At 38.9% G+C, this 19,523-nt stretch overlaps 1 pseudogene; it reads left to right on the top strand.

The window, feature by feature from the left end:
- LOC110802594 (DNA-directed RNA polymerases IV and V subunit 2-like) overlaps positions 1-19,523 on the top strand; it is a 36,130-nt pseudogene extending 16,607 nt beyond the window's left edge.

Raw genomic sequence — 19,523 nt, 5'->3', positions numbered from 1 at the left:
TGTATCCTTGCGATCAGATCGGCGATGACTTCAAGCGGAAATATTCCTATTGAAGGCACTAGAAACGATAACGATGTTAACGATGGCAATGGTAATCACAAATCTGCATTAGCGCTGGAAGGAATGCAAGAAAGAATTGAAGAATTGCGCAAGGATCCCATTTTCGGGGACACTCCAGGAGAAACAAGCGATAATCGAATGGACTTAATGAGATTGATAATGTCGGAACTTCTGCAAGGAAATCGTCAGAAGCCAAGGTCAGAGCAAGAAGAATGCTCCAACATGTTCAAGAAGTTCGCTTCTCATAAACCCCCTACTTATGATGGCAAGCCAGACCCTACTGAATTTGAGGAATGGATTAGCGATATGGAGAAGTTATTTGATGCAACTCAATGCCCCGAGAAATGGAAGGTCAACTATGCTGTCTTTTACTTGAAAGGACAAGCCAACCTGTGGTGGAAAAGTGTTAAAGGAATCCAAAATGAGCCTGGTTTTGGTTGGGAAAAACTGACGGAAGCTATGCGGGAACAATTTTATCCCTATTCTCTGCAAATGCAAATGGAATCGGAATTTATCAAATTGAGTCAAGGAAAGAAAAATGTTCTAGAATATGCAGTGAAATTCAATGAGCTTGCTCGATTTGCCCCTGACCTGGTGACTACTGATAGGCAAAGGATGAATCGATTTGAAGGAGGATTAAGCATTGAGATCCGTGATCGTCTTTCGAGTTCTAGAATTTCCACTTTCCAAGAGTTGTACGATCGAGCAATTAACGTCGAAAGAATTATCAAGCTTCGAGAAGAAACATATGGAAAACGAAAAGGGAGCTTCGAAGAAAATCAACCGAACAATAAGAAACAAAATGTCAATGTCAGCTATCAAGGAGGGAATAACGGAAACCAAAGCTTCAACAAGAATCGTGGATGCGCCAAGTGTGGAAGATGGAACCATACTGAGAAAGAATGTCGAATTGGTACGCGAGATTGCTTCAAATGTGGTAGCAAAGATCACCAAATCAGAGATTGTCCTCAAATACATCGAGAGCAAGGTGATAGGAGAAACGATGTGAACAAAGGAAATTGTGGCACTACAAATTTCAACCGTAATCCCCCACGTGGACCAACTTCGAATGGAAGAGTGTTTGTAATGCAAGGAAAAGACGATGATGCAAATGACAATGACGACTTCGCCAATATGGAATGAAGAATGAAGCATAATGACCTTTTGAAATCGTGTGATCGAACATCTAGAATATTTTAGAATAAATGATGGAAATTTTGAAAGTAATATGCGCTAATCGAGTATCTAACTAAGATGTTTCACCATCATTAGTTATATGAATGTTATGCTTATGTATGAAATTTTCAATTAAAGAATTATGTGTTTAAGATATGCTTTATGGATTATGTTTATGCTGACATGATTGTATTGGTAATAACTAATCGTTACGTATGAAAGTCGTCTTCGATGGAAGTTCTCCTGAGCTCAGAGTACGAGATTATTATAACAAATGACTTTTATAAATTATTTGACTATTATAATTGTTAGGTAAATATTTATTTTCACTATATCTATCTTCAGAATTATAACTTTGTATTAAAAACATTATTACTTTTGGTAGAAAATATTTTCAAACGGGATCTCACAAAGAAAAATGGGATCCTAGTCTACGCTAACGAGTTTGCCCTTTTTATGTTCTTTGCTCCTCGATCCTATTTTATGAAGTGAAGTAGAGATACAAAAGACGATGGCGGAATATAATTGACCTTAATGACGATTAAGATCAACATATAATTTTGCCCCTTTTGTATTCTTTACTCTTCAATTCTAGATCTCGAGTTGAAGCGGAGTCATCAAAGAAGATGGCGGAATGAAAGCTAGACATTGTCGGAATTGGAATGAAATTGTGAGATCTTGGTTTTTTTAAAATAAATATCGTATTTTTAATCGAATGATTTTGATTTTCAACAAATATTTTATAAGTCTAATTTTCAAATTTCGAGGACGAAATTTTTTCTAAGGGGGTAAGAATGTAATACCCTGAAATTTTTAAACTCGATTTATTAAAATTAATAATATTTTATTAACGTAATTTCGTTTTAATTATTAGAAATAATTTAAAATTTTCATTATTTTTAAACGTTTTAACGATTTATTTTAAACGATAAATTTATAAACGAAAATTTATTTATTTTTCGTTAACGATATATTTCACGAGACTTTGTTTTAATTAAACATTTCTATTTTTAGTAATTTCCGAAAATAGAAACAGAATTTCTGAATTTTAGTCAACCATGTGAAATTACGAAAATGCCCTTGGAGTACCAAGATTCCATTTCCTTTCTTCTCTTCCTTGCTCCCCACGTACAAAGTAAGGAGGAAATTTCTTTCCTTCCTTCTTCCCTCAATTCAGTCCACATTCATGCCTTAATTCCCAAGGATTTGAGCTTGTTCTTCACACTACTTGACACTACAAATAACCATGAATTGTCTCAAATTCTCTAACCCAAAAACCAGTTAACAAAAATTGAGAAAACATCACCCCATTAACCACTGTCAACCGCCACCACCATTCTCTGTCACCACCACCTTCAACCACCGCTTGCACCATTACCCGCCTCACCTCCGCCACCATCTCCGGCAAAACCCGACCCGAAACCCCCTTGCTTTCTCTCCTCTCCTTCGATATACTCCCCTGCCTCCCTTCCCTCTCCTCTTCGTTGCACCACCAAAGCAACACCACCACTCCGTCAGTCACTAATCACCAACCCACGAACCACCAACCACCACGTCGACCACCCAGAACCACCCCTGCTCCTCCCCTGCTTCGCAACTCTCTTCCCCTGCCTTCCCCTGTTCGCGCGGCCATTTTCCCCCCCTTCCTTGCTGTTTCGCCGCCGCAAAACCACACCACCACCACCACCGTCTCCCCGGCGCTTCCCTGTTGCGCCGCCTCCCAGTCCACCCGGAACCTCCGCCCAAACCTCCGGTCACCATCACCCCTCTCCTCCCCTGATTTCTCCCCTGTTCGCACCCTTCTCCCCCTTCCCTCGCCTGTTTCTGCCGCCCCAAACCACCATCACCGTCGCCTCTCGGCGCGGTTTCGCCACCCAGGCAGAGCCCCCAGCCTCCCTCCTCTCTTCCTCCTCCTCGTGTTCCTCCTGTTCGTGTTCCCCTGTTGCTCGTGCCCTTCAATTTCAGAAACAAAGTTTCTGAAATTGAAACTTGGTTCTATCCCCCCTTATTTAAGTTGGGCCAATCAATTGGGCTTTGGGAAATAAATAAATTTGATTATCGAGTTTAAGAAAAAATAAATTACCGTACTAAATTTATCAAGGACATAATTAAATTTCACAGTTTCTAGCTCTCCGAGTGGCCTTGTACAACTTTTAAGCATCTCATCCCGATTTATGGGAGGACAATCCCAATCTTGCGATCTTGAGATTAGACTTCGTTTGATAGGTGATTACCTGAGCGTTGCCTTTATAGCCTCCTTTTACGGTGCGACGGTTGGTCAACGTCAAAGCAACCAGTTCTCAAACAAGTAATCTCAAATCACTCAGGTATTGAGGATTTAGTGTCTAATAATTTAATGAAATTTACTTATGACAGACTTTCATCTCTTACGGTAAAGTTTCATAGGTCTTGTCCGATACTAGTCTTCCCAAAGTAAGTATCTATGCAAATGATTATGACATTGCCATGTCCACATAGTTCAAGAAACAGAACTACTAGTCATCTTGCATTCTAATCGTCTAACGTTTTCTATGCGTCCAATTTTATAGAAAACTCCGATTAGGGACCATTTTCAACCTTTGACATTCAAGTTCACTTGATAGACATTTCTTAGTCACAGGACTGGTCCTGACAGTCTATCTTGAATATATCGTCAAGTTGAAGGGACTCATCATTTAATAAACCACGAATTAAATGGAAAAATGAATTCCTTTCATTTATTGTGAATGATTAACCAATAATGTTTTACAAAGATTTAAACTCTAAAATTTTAAAACATTAAACAGAGACATCAAAGCCATTCTCCAATATGCTTGATTCCCATAGCTGCAGTGTGCGAGTTGTGCTTCGCTTGCGGCAGAGGTTTAGTTAATGGATCTGATATGTTGTCATCAGTTCCAATTTTGCTTATCTCGACTTCTTTTCTTTCAACGAACTCTCGTAGAAGGTGAAATCTACGAAGTACATGCTTGACTCTCTGGTGGTGTCTAGGCTCTTTTGCCTGTGCAATAGCTCCGTTATTATCACAATACAGGGCTATTGGTCCTTTAATGGAGGGGACTACACCAAGTTCTCCTATGAACTTCCTTAGCCATATAGCTTCCTTTGCTGCTTCATGTGCAGCAATGTACTCCGCTTCAGTTGTAGAATCCGCAATGGTGCTTTGCTTAGCACTTTTCCAGCTTACTGCTCCTCCGTTGAGGCAGAAGACAAACCCAGACTGTGATCTGAAATCATCTTTGTCGGTTTGGAAACTTGCGTCCGTATAGCCTTTAACAATTAATTCATTATCTCCACCATAGACCAGGAAGTCATCTTTGTGCCTTTTCAGGTACTTCAGAATGTTCTTGGCAGCAGTCCAATGCGCCTCTCCTGGGTCTGACTGGTATCTGCTCGTAGCACTGAGTGCGTACGCAACATCCGGGCGTGTACATATCATAGCATACATTATTGAACCAATCAATGATGCATATGGAATCCCATTCATTCGTCTACGCTCATCAAGTGTTTTTGGGCACTGAGTCTTGCTTAGAGTCATTCCATGAGACATGGGTAGGTAGCCTCGCTTGGAGTCCGCCATCTTGAACCTATCAAGCACCTTATTGATATAAGTGCTTTGACTAAGTCCAATCATCCTTTTAGATCTATCTCTGTAAATCTTGATGCCCAATATGTACTGTGCTTCTCCTAGATCCTTCATCGAAAAACATTTCCCAAGCCAAATCTTGACAGAGTTCAACATAGGAATGTCATTTCCGATAAGCAATATGTCGTCGACATATAATACTAGGAAAGCAATTTTGCTCCCACTGACCTTCTTGTATACACAAGATTCGTCTGCGTTCTTGATGAAACCAAAGTCACTGACCGCTTCATCAAAACGTATATTCCAGCTCCTGGATGCCTGCTTCAATCCGTAGATTGATTTCTTTAGCTTGCATACCTTTTTAGCATTCTTTGGATCCTCAAAACCTTCAGGCTGTGTCATAAACACAGTTTTTGTTAAAACGCCGTTTAAGAAAGCAGTTTTGACATCCATCTGCCATATTTCGTAATCGTAATATGCAGCGATTGCTAACATTATTCGAATAGACTTTAGCATTGCAACTGGTGAAAAGGTTTCATCGTAATCCACACCGTGGACTTGCCTGTAACCTTTTGCAACCAATCTGGCTTTGAAAACTTCAAGTTTCCCATCCTTGTCCTTTTTCAGTTTGAAAACCCATTTGCTTCCAATGGCTTGGTAGCCATCTGGCAAATCGACCAAATCCCATACTTGGTTTTCAGACATGGAGTCTAATTCAGATTGCATGGCTTCTTGCCATTGCTTGGAGCTAGGGCTCGTCATAGCTTGCTTGTAAGTCGCAGGTTCATCACTTTCAAGTAATAGAACGTCATAGCTCTCGTTCGTCAAAATACCTAAGTACCTTTCCGGTTGAGATCTATATCTTTGCGATCTACGCGGGGTAACATTTCTAGATTGACCATGATTCTCACCAGATTCTTCTAAAGATCTCTGAGTTTCATCCTGAATGTCATCTTGAGCATTCTCTAGAGTTTGTTGTTCGACTCGAATTTCTTCGAGGTCTACTTTTCTCCCACTTGTCATTTTGGAAATGTGATCCTTCTCCAAAAAGACACCATCTCGAGCAACAAACACTTTGTTCTCAGATGTATTGTAGAAGTAATACCCCTTTGTTTCCTTTGGATAGCCCACAAGGATACATTTGTCAGATTTTGGATGAAGTTTGTCTGAAATTAATCGTTTGACGTATACTTCACATCCCCAAATCTTAAGAAAAGACACATTTGGAGGCTTTCCAAACCATAATTCGTATGGAGTCTTTTCGACAGCTTTAGACGGAGCTCTATTTATAGTGAGTGCAGCTGTATTTAGTGCATGTCCCCAAAATTCTAATGGAAGTTCGGCCTGACCCATCATTGACCTGACCATGTCTAGCAAGGTTCTGTTCCTCCGTTCTGACACACCGTTCCATTGTGGTGTTCCAGGAGGAGTCAATTCTGATAGAATTCCACATTCTTTCAGATGGTCATCAAATTCATAGCTCAGATATTCACCGCCTCTATCAGACCGCAGTGCCTTGATCTTCTTGCCTAATTGATTCTCTACTTCACTCTGAAATTCCTTGAATTTGTCAAAGGATTCAGACTTATGCTTCATTAGGTAGACATAACTATACCTACTGAAGTCATCAGTGAAAGTGATAAAGTAGCTGAAACCACCTCTAGCATTTGTACTCATTGGTCCACATACATCTGTATGGATTAAACCCAATAGTTCATTTGCTCTTTCTCCAACTTTAGAGAAAGGTTGCTTTGTCATTTTGCCAAGTAAACATGATTCGCATTTACCATAATCCTCTAAGTCAAATGGTTCTAGAATTCCTTCCCTTTGAAGTCTTTCTAAGCGTTTCAAGTTTATATGGCCTAATCGACAATGCCACAGATAGGTGAGATCTGAATCATCCTTTTTGGCCTTTTTGGTATTTATGTTATATACTTGTTTGTCGTGATCTAATAAATAAAGTCCATTGACTAATCTAGCAGATCCATAAAACATCTCTTTAAAATAAAACGAACAACTATTGTCTTTTATTATAAAGGAAAATCCCTTAGCATCTAAGCAAGAAACTGAAATGATGTTTTTAGTAAGACTTGGAACATGGAAACATTCTTCCAGTTCCAAAACTAGCCCGGAGGGCAACGACAAATAGTAAGTTCCTACAGCTAATGCAGCAATCCGTGCTCCATTTCCCACTCGTAGGTCGACTTCACCCTTGCTTAACTTTCTACTTCTTCTTAGTCCCTGTGGATTGGAACATAAGTGTGAGCCACAACCTGTATCTAATACCCAAGAAGTTGAATTAGCAAGTATACAGTCTATAACGAAAATACCTGAAGATGGAACGACTGTTCCGTTCTTCTGATCTTCCTTTAGCTTCAAGCAATCTCTCTTCCAATGCCCCTTCTTCTTGCAGTAGAAGCATTCGGATTCAGAAGTGGGTTGACTGACCTTCCTCTTTGCAGATTTGGCGCCAGTTTGCTTAGTTGGGCTGGCCTTGTTGCCACCTTTCTTAGCATTCCTCTTCTTTCCAGATTTCTTGAACTTGCCCCCACGCACCATAAGCACATCCTGCTTATCACTTTTGAGCGTCTTTTCAGCGGTCTTCAGCATACCGTGAAGCTCAGTGAGCGTTTTGTCCAGACTATTCATACTGTAGTTCAGTTTGAACTGATCATACCCGCTATGAAGAGAATGGAGGATGGTGTCTATAGCCATTTCCTGAGAAAATTGCTGATCCAGCCGACTCATATTCTCAATGAGTCCAATCATTTTGAGAACATGTGGACTTACGGGCTCGCCTTTCTTAAGCTTGGTCTCAAGAATTTGCCTATGAGTCTCGAATCTTTCGACTCGAGCCAGATCTTGGAACATGTTCTTCAACTCACTGATGATTGTGAAAGCATCTGAGTTGATGAACGTTTTCTGCAGATACGCACTCATAGTGGCGAGCATTAGACATTTCACATCCTTGTTGGCATCAATCCAACGATTGAGGGCTGCCTGAGTGATCCCGTCGCCTGGAGCTTCGGGCATCGCCTCATCTAGGACATACTCCTTTTCTTCCTGCATAAGAACTATTTGCAAGTTCCTTTGCCAGTCAAGGAAGTTTTTCCCGTTCAACTTCTCCTTTTCGAGAATTGATCGAATGTTGAATGAATTGTTGTTTGCCATATTAAAAACTACAATTGAAAAGAATAAACAAATAAATAACCATTCACAGTTTCTCTTAATAAACTTAAATTCTAGCATACATGCATAATTCAATGTTTATTAAGCATTTTATTCAAGTTATGTGTTCCGGCAGGTGTGAATAAAATGATTCCAAGATCCTAAAATCATTGAAGAACTAAGCACAGTTTGTCGACTTAATCCTAGAACATCTTAGGTAAGCAAAAGCCTTTTGCTAATAGTCTAGAAACTATTCTTGGTTGATAGGTACGTCTAAGAACTTATTAGGTAAATCTATCGAATTTGCCACGACATAAAAGGACTCCTTACTTATATCGTTGAGTTTCACCAAAACTAACATGTACTCACAATTATTTGTGTACCTTGCCCCTTTAGGACCAATAAGTAACACCTCGCTGAGCGAAAACTATTACTAGATTGATGTAAAGGATATCCAAGCAAGTGTATATTTTGGCATGGCACCTTTTAACTCAATTTTTAAGTTTGGAACTTAAGGCTCTTACTATGTTGGTTAGATTTTAAGTGAACTAAAATCCTTAATCATGCAACATAATCAAGCTTATGATCTCATGCATTTTAAGACATATTTAAAACAATAAATAACTTAAAACATGCATAAGATATTTGTGATCTAGTATGGCCCGACTTCATCTTGAAGCTTTGACTTCAAAGTCCGTCTTGAAAATCTCCGTGGGAGGCACCATTTTCTTCAAATAGGATAAGCTATAACTAATTACAACTATTTGATGGTTCGCAGACCATATTTGAATTGAAAAATAACTTTGGTACTTTAGACCAATTACATTCAAATTAATGGTACGCAGACCATATTTTCTATCCTATTTGGGCCATACTAGTCACTTCATAACCTGCAAAACAGTACATATACAATATATACCATTCACCCATTCATTATCATGAATGGCCCACATAGCTGGTTAGTAAAACACATTATGCATCACGTAAACATTTGCAGCAATTAATCAAGGTCACCAATAATCTACCAATTATTCAGTCCTTATTAATTCTAATCGAGTTGTTTTAACCTTAAGGATTTGTAGACCTAATCAAGAGTTTATGACTAAAAAGCGCTCCCACTCAAACCAATAAATTCATATGCTTTACTAATTTTAAACATAAAATTGTATTTCTAGTCTAACCGGAAACATACAAATTTAATTAAAATTTAAAGCTCATATAAATTTATAATTGAATCCAAAAATTTAATTTAATTTCAGTCGCATTTAAATTAATTCATGATTTTAATTTTAGTAAAATAATTAGAATAAATTCCATTTATTATAATTATAATATTCAAAATTAAAATCCAAGAAATTAATTCAAATTATTAATTTTAAAATTAATTAAAATTACGTGAACTGAAATTTTCAAATTAAACATTCAAAACGATCTAATCGTAACGCAAACACCCTACGCGTTGCACGCCCATGGGCCGTACGCACACAGCCATTGCTGGCCATGTGCGCGCAGCCCATGCGCTCGTAGCATAGCTGCTGCTGTCCCAACGCAAGCCTCCGCATAGCGCCCATCGCACGCGAGCTATCGCTCGCAGCGCGCGCGCGCGACATCGCTCGCTGGCGCGCGAGATCGCTCGCTGGGCGCGCAAGCTCGCTCGCTGCGCGCGCGAGCCATCGCTCGCTGGGGCGCGAGATCGCTCGCTGGCGCGCGAGATCGCTCGCTGCACGCGCGCGAGCCATCGCTCGCTGGTGCGCAACATCGCTCGCTGGGCGGGCGACATCGCGCGCTGTGCGCGCGAGTGATGCTGTGCGCAGCGCTCGTGGCACGCGAGCTTGCGCTCGCTGCGCGCGAGGCTGCGCGCACTTGTGCGAGGCAGCGCGCGTTGTGGCGCAGCTCGCTTGCTGCCCACACGCGACTGCCTTGGCTCGCCCCTCGCCCATGCCCATACGTTCATTGCTCGTGGCACACGACACAAGGCAGGGCTGCTGCCTTGCGCTCGTGCACTACGCCCTTGCTCATTGCATTCGTGCCGCACGGGCGACGAGCTCCCTTGCTCGTCGTCGCATGCCCGCATTATACAACACCCCTTAAGGGTAACACGAAGCGTCCATTGCTTCGTGCGTGCAAGTTATTTGAACGAATCGCAAGAAAATTTAAAATTTATATTTAAAATTAATGACAAATTAATAAATATTATTAATTTCATAATTTTAGGGCGAAAAAATCGAAAATTTATTATCCAATTGATTTCCGATTGTTATGGATTCAAGTCTAGGTCATAAAAATTTAAAATTTATCGTAAATTTACAATTTTTATGGTGGTTTTTAATCATAGGTTTCTAATTAAATTACAATTAATTATGAAAATCAAATTAATTCTAAATTATTCTAATTTTCAACAAATTAATCATAATTACAAATTATATTGCATAATTAACAAGACTAGGCATTCAAACTTGTTAAACATATGCAGTAGGTCAATCAAAAATTCAAGATTTATCAACAGGAATCGCAAATATTTAATTTAACATCTTAAATTTACGAAATTTTGCATCCGAAAAACTAAAACCTTCGAAAAGTCATAGTTAGGCTTCGAATTTGAGAATTCTGGGTTCGGCAGAAAAATACTATTTTTGTCAAAATTTTAGAATGCCTTTTACATGCGGAATTGACACAAAAATCACTCAATTCGGATGAGTAATGAAGAAACTGCCGAAAAACTGCGTACATATAATTAAATAAACGCAATTTGCAATTAATTAACAATTACGAAAATTAATCACCCCTTTTAATTCTTGCAAATTTGTAATATTTAACCATGTTCATGCAATTTAGATTATGAAAATAATAAGGGGCTCGTGATACCACTGTTAGGTTATGATACATATGACATTTACATAAATCATGCGGAAACAACCATTAACCCAGGAATCATATTATTTACACATAATCATATAGCATAATTAGATGCATACTCTTTGTTGCGTGCCCTCCCTAGCTGCGCCCGAACCGAACAAGAACAAGTCTTTTAGGACTCCAAATGTCGTCCCTCCGTAGATAGTCCACAGCACGTCCGGATCCGCCTTAAGATTGACCAACTAGAATCGCCCTTAAGGTACTAGAAAATTCGGCACTTTTATGAGCAAGATGTGTTTTAATTTTCTCTCAAAAAACTCACTTTTGAATACTTTGAAACTTCTGTATAAATTATGACCCCTAGGCCTTTATTTATAGAGTTATGGAAAAGGAATCGTAATCCTAGTAGGATGCGAATTAATTGGAATTAGAATCCTACATGAATTCTATTTAATTAATTTATCCAATTAGGAATAGACATTTAATCATACACTGACTCTTGCAGATTCAGGAATCACGCATGAGCACAAACTCACACACACACGGCAGCCACAAGGACTGCCCATGCGTGCGAGCTGCAGCCCACGCAGCAAGGCCCACGCATCCGTGGCCTTGGCGCGCGCTGGGCTTGTGGCGTGCGTGCTTGCTGGGCGACGGCCTGGCTTCGTGCTGGGCCTTCGTCCGGCAGGCCTCGTCCGATGCTAATTCGTACGATACGCTTCCGATTAAATTTCCATTTCCGGAATCTATTTCCGATACGAACAATATTTAATATTTCCGATTCCGGAATTAATTTCCGTTTCGAACAAATATTTAATATTTCCGTTTCCGGAATTATTTTCCGATTCCGGCAATATTTCCGATTCTGACAATATTTCCGTTTCCGGCAATATTTCCGATTCTGGTAATATTTCCATTTCCAATAATATTTTCCGATACGTACCATGTTTCCGTTTCCGGCAACATCTACGACTTGGATAATATTCATATTTCCGATACGATCCATATTTCCGTTTCCGGCAATATCATCGTTTCCGGAGTATTCATTTCTTGCCTGTGACGATCTTAGCTCCCACTGAAACCAAGATCCGTCGGTTCCGAATATTCATAGATGGAGTATTTAATGCCATTAAATACTTGATCCGTTTACGTACTATTTGTGTGACCCTACGGGTTCAGTCAAGAGTAAGCTGTGGATTAATATCATTAATTCCACTTGAACTGAAGCGGCCTCTAGCTAGGCATTCAGCTCACTTGATCTCACTGAATTATTAACTTGTTAATTAATACTGAACCGCATTTATTAGACTTAACATAGAATGCATACTTGGACCAAGGGCATTATTTCCTTCACATCACCCCTCTCCTCCCCTGATTTCTCCCCTGTTCGCACCCTTCTCCCCCTTCCCTCGCCTGTTTCTGCCGCCCCAAACCACCATCACCGTCGCCTCTCGGCGCGGTTTCGCCACCCAGGCAGAGCCCCCAGCCTCCCTCCTCTCTTCCTCCTCCTCGTGTTCCTCCTGTTCGTGTTCCCCTGCTGCTCGTGCCCTTCAATTTCAGAAACAAAGTTTCTGAAATTGAAACTTGGTTTTATCCCCCCTTATTTAAGTTGGGCCAATCAATTGGGCTTTGGGAAATAAATAAATTTGATTATCGAGTTTAAGAAAAAATAAATTACCGTACTAAATTTATCAAGGACATAATTAAATAAATCTTGTGTAATTGATTTAGAATATATATATATACTTCGATTGAAATTTCCATAAATTATATATATTACTAAAATTGGTTTTTAATTATATTTTCATTAAAACTATGAATTTTTATATTTCTAACTTTATTTTTTAGAAAATTCGTTATTTATAATAATTCGAAATTTCTAAGTTAAATTATTACCATATTAATAACTAATTCAATTATTTAATATTTTGAAAGAAATTGGACTCGGAGTTCAGGAAGAACGATCCATCGAACAGGGAATATAAACTACGGTTGAGGTAACATCTATTGCTAACACCCACAGTCCCCTTATAAAATGTGTTTATGTGATTATGAAATATGTTTATAATGATGTGTTTTTATTGGATTGTGGGATATGAAATGTATTTATGAAGTGTGTTTTATGAATGATGATATTTAAATATGTTTATGAATGATTTTATAAGATGATGTTTACGAGTTATTAATAAGATACGAAACATGATAAATAAAAGTGTAACAGGTTCTGGCAGTTAGTGGGGTTACTATTTTTAGGTCGTGCACGTACCGCCGTACCGCGGGACACCCAACAAGGGAGAGTGCTCCTTGAGGGTTACCGCAAGCTAAAAAAAAAAGAAACTATTTAGGTACGGGCGTATGTCCAACAAGGGAGAGTGCTCCTTGAGGACTATCGCAAGGTGGGAGACGTCCCGCAAGGCTAACTTGTCAGTTACCAAGTAAAACGAAGGTTTTATGAAAGATAATGGGAACTATTAAAGTTTCAAGTTATAAATGATGTTTTATTATAATGCATTTATGAAAGTGTTTTACTATGTTCTATTCTCCCTGATTGCAAAGTAAATAAAATGAATTGAAATGAGTTTACGCTGTTAGGGTAGTATGTTACTGGGCCTCGGCTCACGATGTTGCTTTTGTTTTAGGTACGAAGAAGATCAGGGGATGCCTTAGAGTGAGGATGCAACCATCAAATTCACGATCGATGCTTAATAAAGATAATCATGTGTCATTAGTAATAAAGGGATGTATTAATTAAACTCTAAGTTTGATTTCATGATTTGAGTTAGATTTTAATCAATGTTAGGAATATTTATTAAATTTCATTTAGTTTTCGACGTAAATACTAAAGAATTAATTGAAGTGAAGTATAATTACTGTTACTCATCAGTAGTCAGTAAATGTAAAAAGGTTATGTCGCCTGGTATTTCCCACGAGGGAAATACGGCATGTGACGCTCCGACTAAATTAGGGTTTCCGCTGCTAATTAAAGATAATTAACCTAATTAATGGTGTTTAGAAGTCGGGGCGTTACAGTTTGGTATCAGAGCCAAGGTTCTGCGACCATAAGTGCTAAACCTTACGGGTTTTGCACGAAATAAAATTTTATTAGGCTTTAAGCAAGAATTTTAAGAAATAAGTTAAAAAGAATACGTTAAAATCATGCTAAGTTAAAATAAAATGAGTGTGAGTGATAGGAATGGGGAACGCAATGGGAATGTTTTCTTATTATGATTTGCAGAATTTCTTAGTCTAAATTCAAGAAGAAAAGATTATCTGAAGCGTTGTATCCTTGCGATCAGATCGGCGATGACTTCAAGCGGAAATATTCCTATTGAAGGCACTAGAAACGATAACGATGTTAACGATGGCAATGGTAATCACAAATCTGCATTAGCGCTGGAAGGAATGCAAGAAAGAATTGAAGAATTGCGCAAGGATCCCATTTTCGGGGACACTCCAGGAGAAACAAGCGATAATCGAATGGACTTAATGAGATTGATAATGTCGGAACTTCTGCAAGGAAATCGTCAGAAGCCAAGGTCAGAGCAAGAAGAATGCTCCAACATGTTCAAGAAGTTCGCTTCTCATAAACCCCCTACTTATGATGGCAAGCCAGACCCTACTGAATTTGAGGAATGGATTAGCGATATGGAGAAGTTATTTGATGCAACTCAATGCCCCGAGAAATGGAAGGTCAACTATGCTGTCTTTTACTTGAAAGGACAAGCCAACCTGTGGTGGAAAAGTGTTAAAGGAATCCAAAATGAGCCTGGTTTTGGTTGGGAAAAACTGACGGAAGCTATGCGGGAACAATTTTATCCCTATTCTCTGCAAATGCAAATGGAATCGGAATTTATCAAATTGAGTCAAGGAAAGAAAAATGTTCTAGAATATGCAGTGAAATTCAATGAGCTTGCTCGATTTGCCCCTGACCTGGTGACTACTGATAGGCAAAGGATGAATCGATTTGAAGGAGGATTAAGCATTGAGATCCGTGATCGTCTTTCGAGTTCTAGAATTTCCACTTTCCAAGAGTTGTACGATCGAGCAATTAACGTCGAAAGAATTATCAAGCTTCGAGAAGAAACATATGGAAAACGAAAAGGGAGCTTCGAAGAAAATCAACCGAACAATAAGAAACAAAATGTCAATGTCAGCTATCAAGGAGGGAATAACGGAAACCAAAGCTTCAACAAGAATCGTGGATGCGCCAAGTGTGGAAGATGGAACCATACTGAGAAAGAATGTCGAATTGGTACGCGAGATTGCTTCAAATGTGGTAGAAAAGATCACCAAATCAGAGATTGTCCTCAAATACATCGAGAGCAAGGTGATAGGAGAAACGATGTGAACAAAGGAAATGGTGGCACTACAAATTTCAACCGTAATCCCCCACGTGGACCAACTTCGAATGGAAGAGTGTTTGTAATGCAAGGAAAAGACGATGATGCAAATGACAATGACGACTTCGCCAATATGGAATGAAGAATGAAGCATAATGACCTTTTGAAATCGTGTGATCGAACATCTAGAATATTTTAGAATAAATGATGGAAATTTTGAAAGTAATATGCGCTAATCGAGTATCTAACTAAGATGTTTCACCATCATTAGTTATATGAATGTTATGCTTATGTATGAAATTTTCAATTAAAGAATTATGTGTTTAAGATATGCTTTATGGATTATGTTTATGCTGACATGATTGTATTGGTAATAACTAATCGTTACGTATGAAAGTCGTCTTCGATGGAAGTTCTCCTGAGCTCAGAGTACGAGATTATTATAACAAATGACTTTTATAAATTATTTGACTATTATAATTGTTAGGTAAATATTTATTTTCACTATATCTATCTTCAGAATTATAACTTTGTATTAAAAACATTATTACTTTTGGTAGAAAATATTTTCAAACGGGATCTCACAAAGAAAAATGGGATCCTAGTCTACGCTAACGAGTTTGCCCTTTTTATGTTCTTTGCTCCTCGATCCTATTTTATGAAGTGAAGTAGAGATACAAAAGACGATGGCGGAATATAATTGACCTTAATGACGATTAAGATCAACATATAATTTTGCCCCTTTTGTATTCTTTACTCTTCAATTCTAGATCTCGAGTTGAAGCGGAGTCATCAAAGAAGATGGCGGAATGAAAGCTAGACATTGTCGGAATTGGAATGAAATTGTGAGATCTTGGTTTTTTTAAAATAAATATCGTATTTTTAATCGAATGATTTTGATTTTCAACAAATATTTTATAAGTCTAATTTTCAAATTTCGAGGACGAAATTTTTTCTAAGGGGGTAAGAATGTAATACCCTGAAATTTTTAAACTCGATTTATTAAAATTAATAATATTTTATTAACGTAATTTCGTTTTAATTATTAGAAATAATTTAAAATTTTCATTATTTTTAAACGTTTTAACGATTTATTTTAAACGATAAATTTATAAACGAAAATTTATTTATTTTTCGTTAACGATATATTTCACGAGACTTTGTTTTAATTAAACATTTCTATTTTTAGTAATTTCCGAAAATAGAAACAGAATTTCTGAATTTTAGTCAACCATGTGAAATTACGAAAATGCCCTTGGAGTACCAAGATTCCATTTCCTTTCTTCTCTTCCTTGCTCCCCACGTACAAAGTAAGGAGGAAATTTCTTTCCTTCCTTCTTCCCTCAATTCAGTCCACATTCATGCCTTAATTCCCAAGGATTTGAGCTTGTTCTTCACACTACTTGACACTACAAATAACCATGAATTGTCTCAAATTCTCTAACCCAAAAACCAGTTAACAAAAATTGAGAAAACATCACCCCATTAACCACTGTCAACCGCCACCACCATTCTCTGTCACCACCACCTTCAACCACCGCTTGCACCATTACCCGCCTCACCTCCGCCACCATCTCCGGCAAAACCCGACCCGAAACCCCCTTGCTTTCTCTCCTCTCCTTCGATATACTCCCCTGCCTTCCTTCCCTCTCCTCTTCGTTGCACCACCAAAGCAACACCACCACTCCGTCAGTCACTAATCACCAACCCACGAACCACCAACCACCACGTCGACCACCCAGAACCACCCCTGCTCCTCCCCTGCTTCGCAACTCTCTTCCCCTGCCTTCCCCTGTTCGCGCGGCCATTTTCCCCCCCTTCCTTGCTGTTTCGCCGCCGCAAAACCACACCACCACCACCACCGTCTCCCCGGCGCTTCCCTGTTGCGCCGCCTCCCAGTCCACCCGGAACCTCCGCCCAAACCTCCGGTCACCATCACCCCTCTCCTCCCCTGATTTCTCCCCTGTTCGCACCCTTCTCCCCCTTCCCTCGCCTGTTTCTGCCGCCCCAAACCACCATCACCGTCGCCTCTCGGCGCGGTTTCGCCACCCAGGCAGAGCCCCCAGCCTCCCTCCTCTCTTCCTCCTCCTCGTGTTCCTCCTGTTCGTGTTCCCCTGCTGCTCGTGCCCTTCAATTTCAGAAACAAAGTTTCTGAAATTGAAACTTGGTTTTATCCCCCCTTATTTAAGTTGGGCCAATCAATTGGGCTTTGGGAAATAAATAAATTTGATTATCGAGTTTAAGAAAAAATAAATTACCGTACTAAATTTATCAAGGACATAATTAAATAAATCTTGTGTAATTGATTTAGAATATATATATACTTCGATTGAAATTTCCATAAATTATATATATTACTAAAATTGGTTTTTAATTATATTTTCATTAAAACTATGAATTTATATATTTCTAACTTTATTTTTTAGAAAATTCGTTATTTATAATAATTCGAAATTTCTAAGTTAAATTATTACCATATTAATAACTAATTCAATTATTTAATATTTTGAAAGAAATTGGACTCGGAGTTCAGGAAGAACGATCCATCGAACAGGGAATATAAACTACGGTTGAGGTAACATCTATTGCTAACACCCACAGTCCCCTTATAAAATGTGTTTATGTGATTATGAAATATGTTTATAATGATGTGTTTTTATTGGATTGTGGGATATGAAATGTATTTATGAAGTGTGTTTTATGAATGATGATATTTAAATATGTTTATGAATGATTTTATAAGATGATGTTTACGAGTTATTAATAAGATACGAAACATGATAAATAAAAGTGTAACAGGTTCTGGCAGTTAGTGGGGTTACTATTTTTAGGTCGTGCACGTACCGCCGTACCGCGGGACACCCAACAAGGGAGAGTGCTCCTTGAGGGTTACCGCAAGCTAAAAAAAAAAAGAAACTATTTAGGTACGGGCGTATGTCCAACAAGGGAGAGTGCTCCTTGAAGACTATCGCAAGGTGGGAGACGTCCCGCAAGGCTAACTTGTCAGTTACCAAGTAAAACGAAGGTTTTATGAAAGATAATGGGAACTATTAAAGTTTCAAGTTATAAATGATGTTTTATTATAATGCATTTATGAAAGTGTTTTACTATGTTCTATTCTCCCTGATTGCAAAGTAAATAAAATGAATTGAAATGAGTTTACGCTGTTAGGGTAGTATGTTACTGGGCCTCGGCTCACGATGTTGCTTTTGTTTTAGGTACGAAGAAGATCAGGGGATGCCTTAGAGTGAGGATGCAACCATCAAATTCACGATCGATGCTTAATAAAGATAATCATGTGTCATTAGTAATAAAGGGATGTATTAATTAAACTCTAAGTTTGATTTCATGATTTGAGTTAGATTTTAATCAATGTTAGGAATATTTATTAAATTTCATTTAGTTTTCGACGTAAATACTAAAGAATTAATTGAAGTGAAGTATAATTACTGTTACTCATCAGTAGTCAGTAAATGTAAAAAGGTTATGTCGCCTGGTATTTCCCACGAGGGAAATACGGCATGTGACGCTCCGACTAAATTAGGGTTTCCGCTGCTAATTAAAGATAATTAACCTAATTAATGGTGTTTAGAAGTCGGGGCGTTACATTAAGTCATTTAGAAAGAGTAGAGATTGACATGCATGACAAATATTGCAGGGCTGGATTCTCAAGATGGGGAAACGAAAGGGTGTATAATGGTAGAACAGGAGAGATGATGCGTAGCCTCATATTCATTGGGCCCACCTTCTATCAGCGCCTGATAAAAATGTCAGAGGATCAAGTCAAGTTTCGGAATACAGGTCCCGTACATCCTCTGACAAGGCAGCCAGTGGGAGACAGGAAACGGTTTGGGGGTATCAAGTTTGGGGAAATGGAAAGGGAATGTCTGATAGCACATGGTGCTGCAGCCAACGTTCATGAGCGGCTCTTCACTTTGAGTGACGCATCCGAGATGCATGTTTGCAGGGAGTGCAAGAACCTCGTAAATGTCATCCAAAGGACAGTCCCAGGTGGGAAGAAGATCCGAGGACCATACTGCAGGTTCTGTAAATCAGTTGAACAAGTTGTCAAGGTGAGTGTGCCACACGGCGCTAAGCTATTGTGTCAAGAGCTTTTTAGCATGGGCATTTCTCTCAGGTTTGACACCCAGCTTTCTTGATACACTTGTCAATTCATTCACCCCAATCTACTAAGACATTTTGCAGATGCAGCTATCTTTCTGTATGTTTCTACTTTCTAGGTTATGTGCCTTACAGTCTTAGGTTTTGTGTGATACCAATGAATGAATGGATGAATGGGTAAATGAATGAATGAGAAAAACTGGATTGATGGATAA

The sequence above is a fragment of the Spinacia oleracea genome, chromosome 4 (genome assembly GCF_020520425.1).
Source record: "Spinacia oleracea cultivar Varoflay chromosome 4, BTI_SOV_V1, whole genome shotgun sequence".
NCBI lineage: Eukaryota > Viridiplantae > Streptophyta > Magnoliopsida > Caryophyllales > Amaranthaceae > Spinacia > Spinacia oleracea.
The sequence above is the reverse complement of the archived record's forward strand: the minus strand, read 5'-3'. Positions and strand labels throughout refer to the sequence as shown.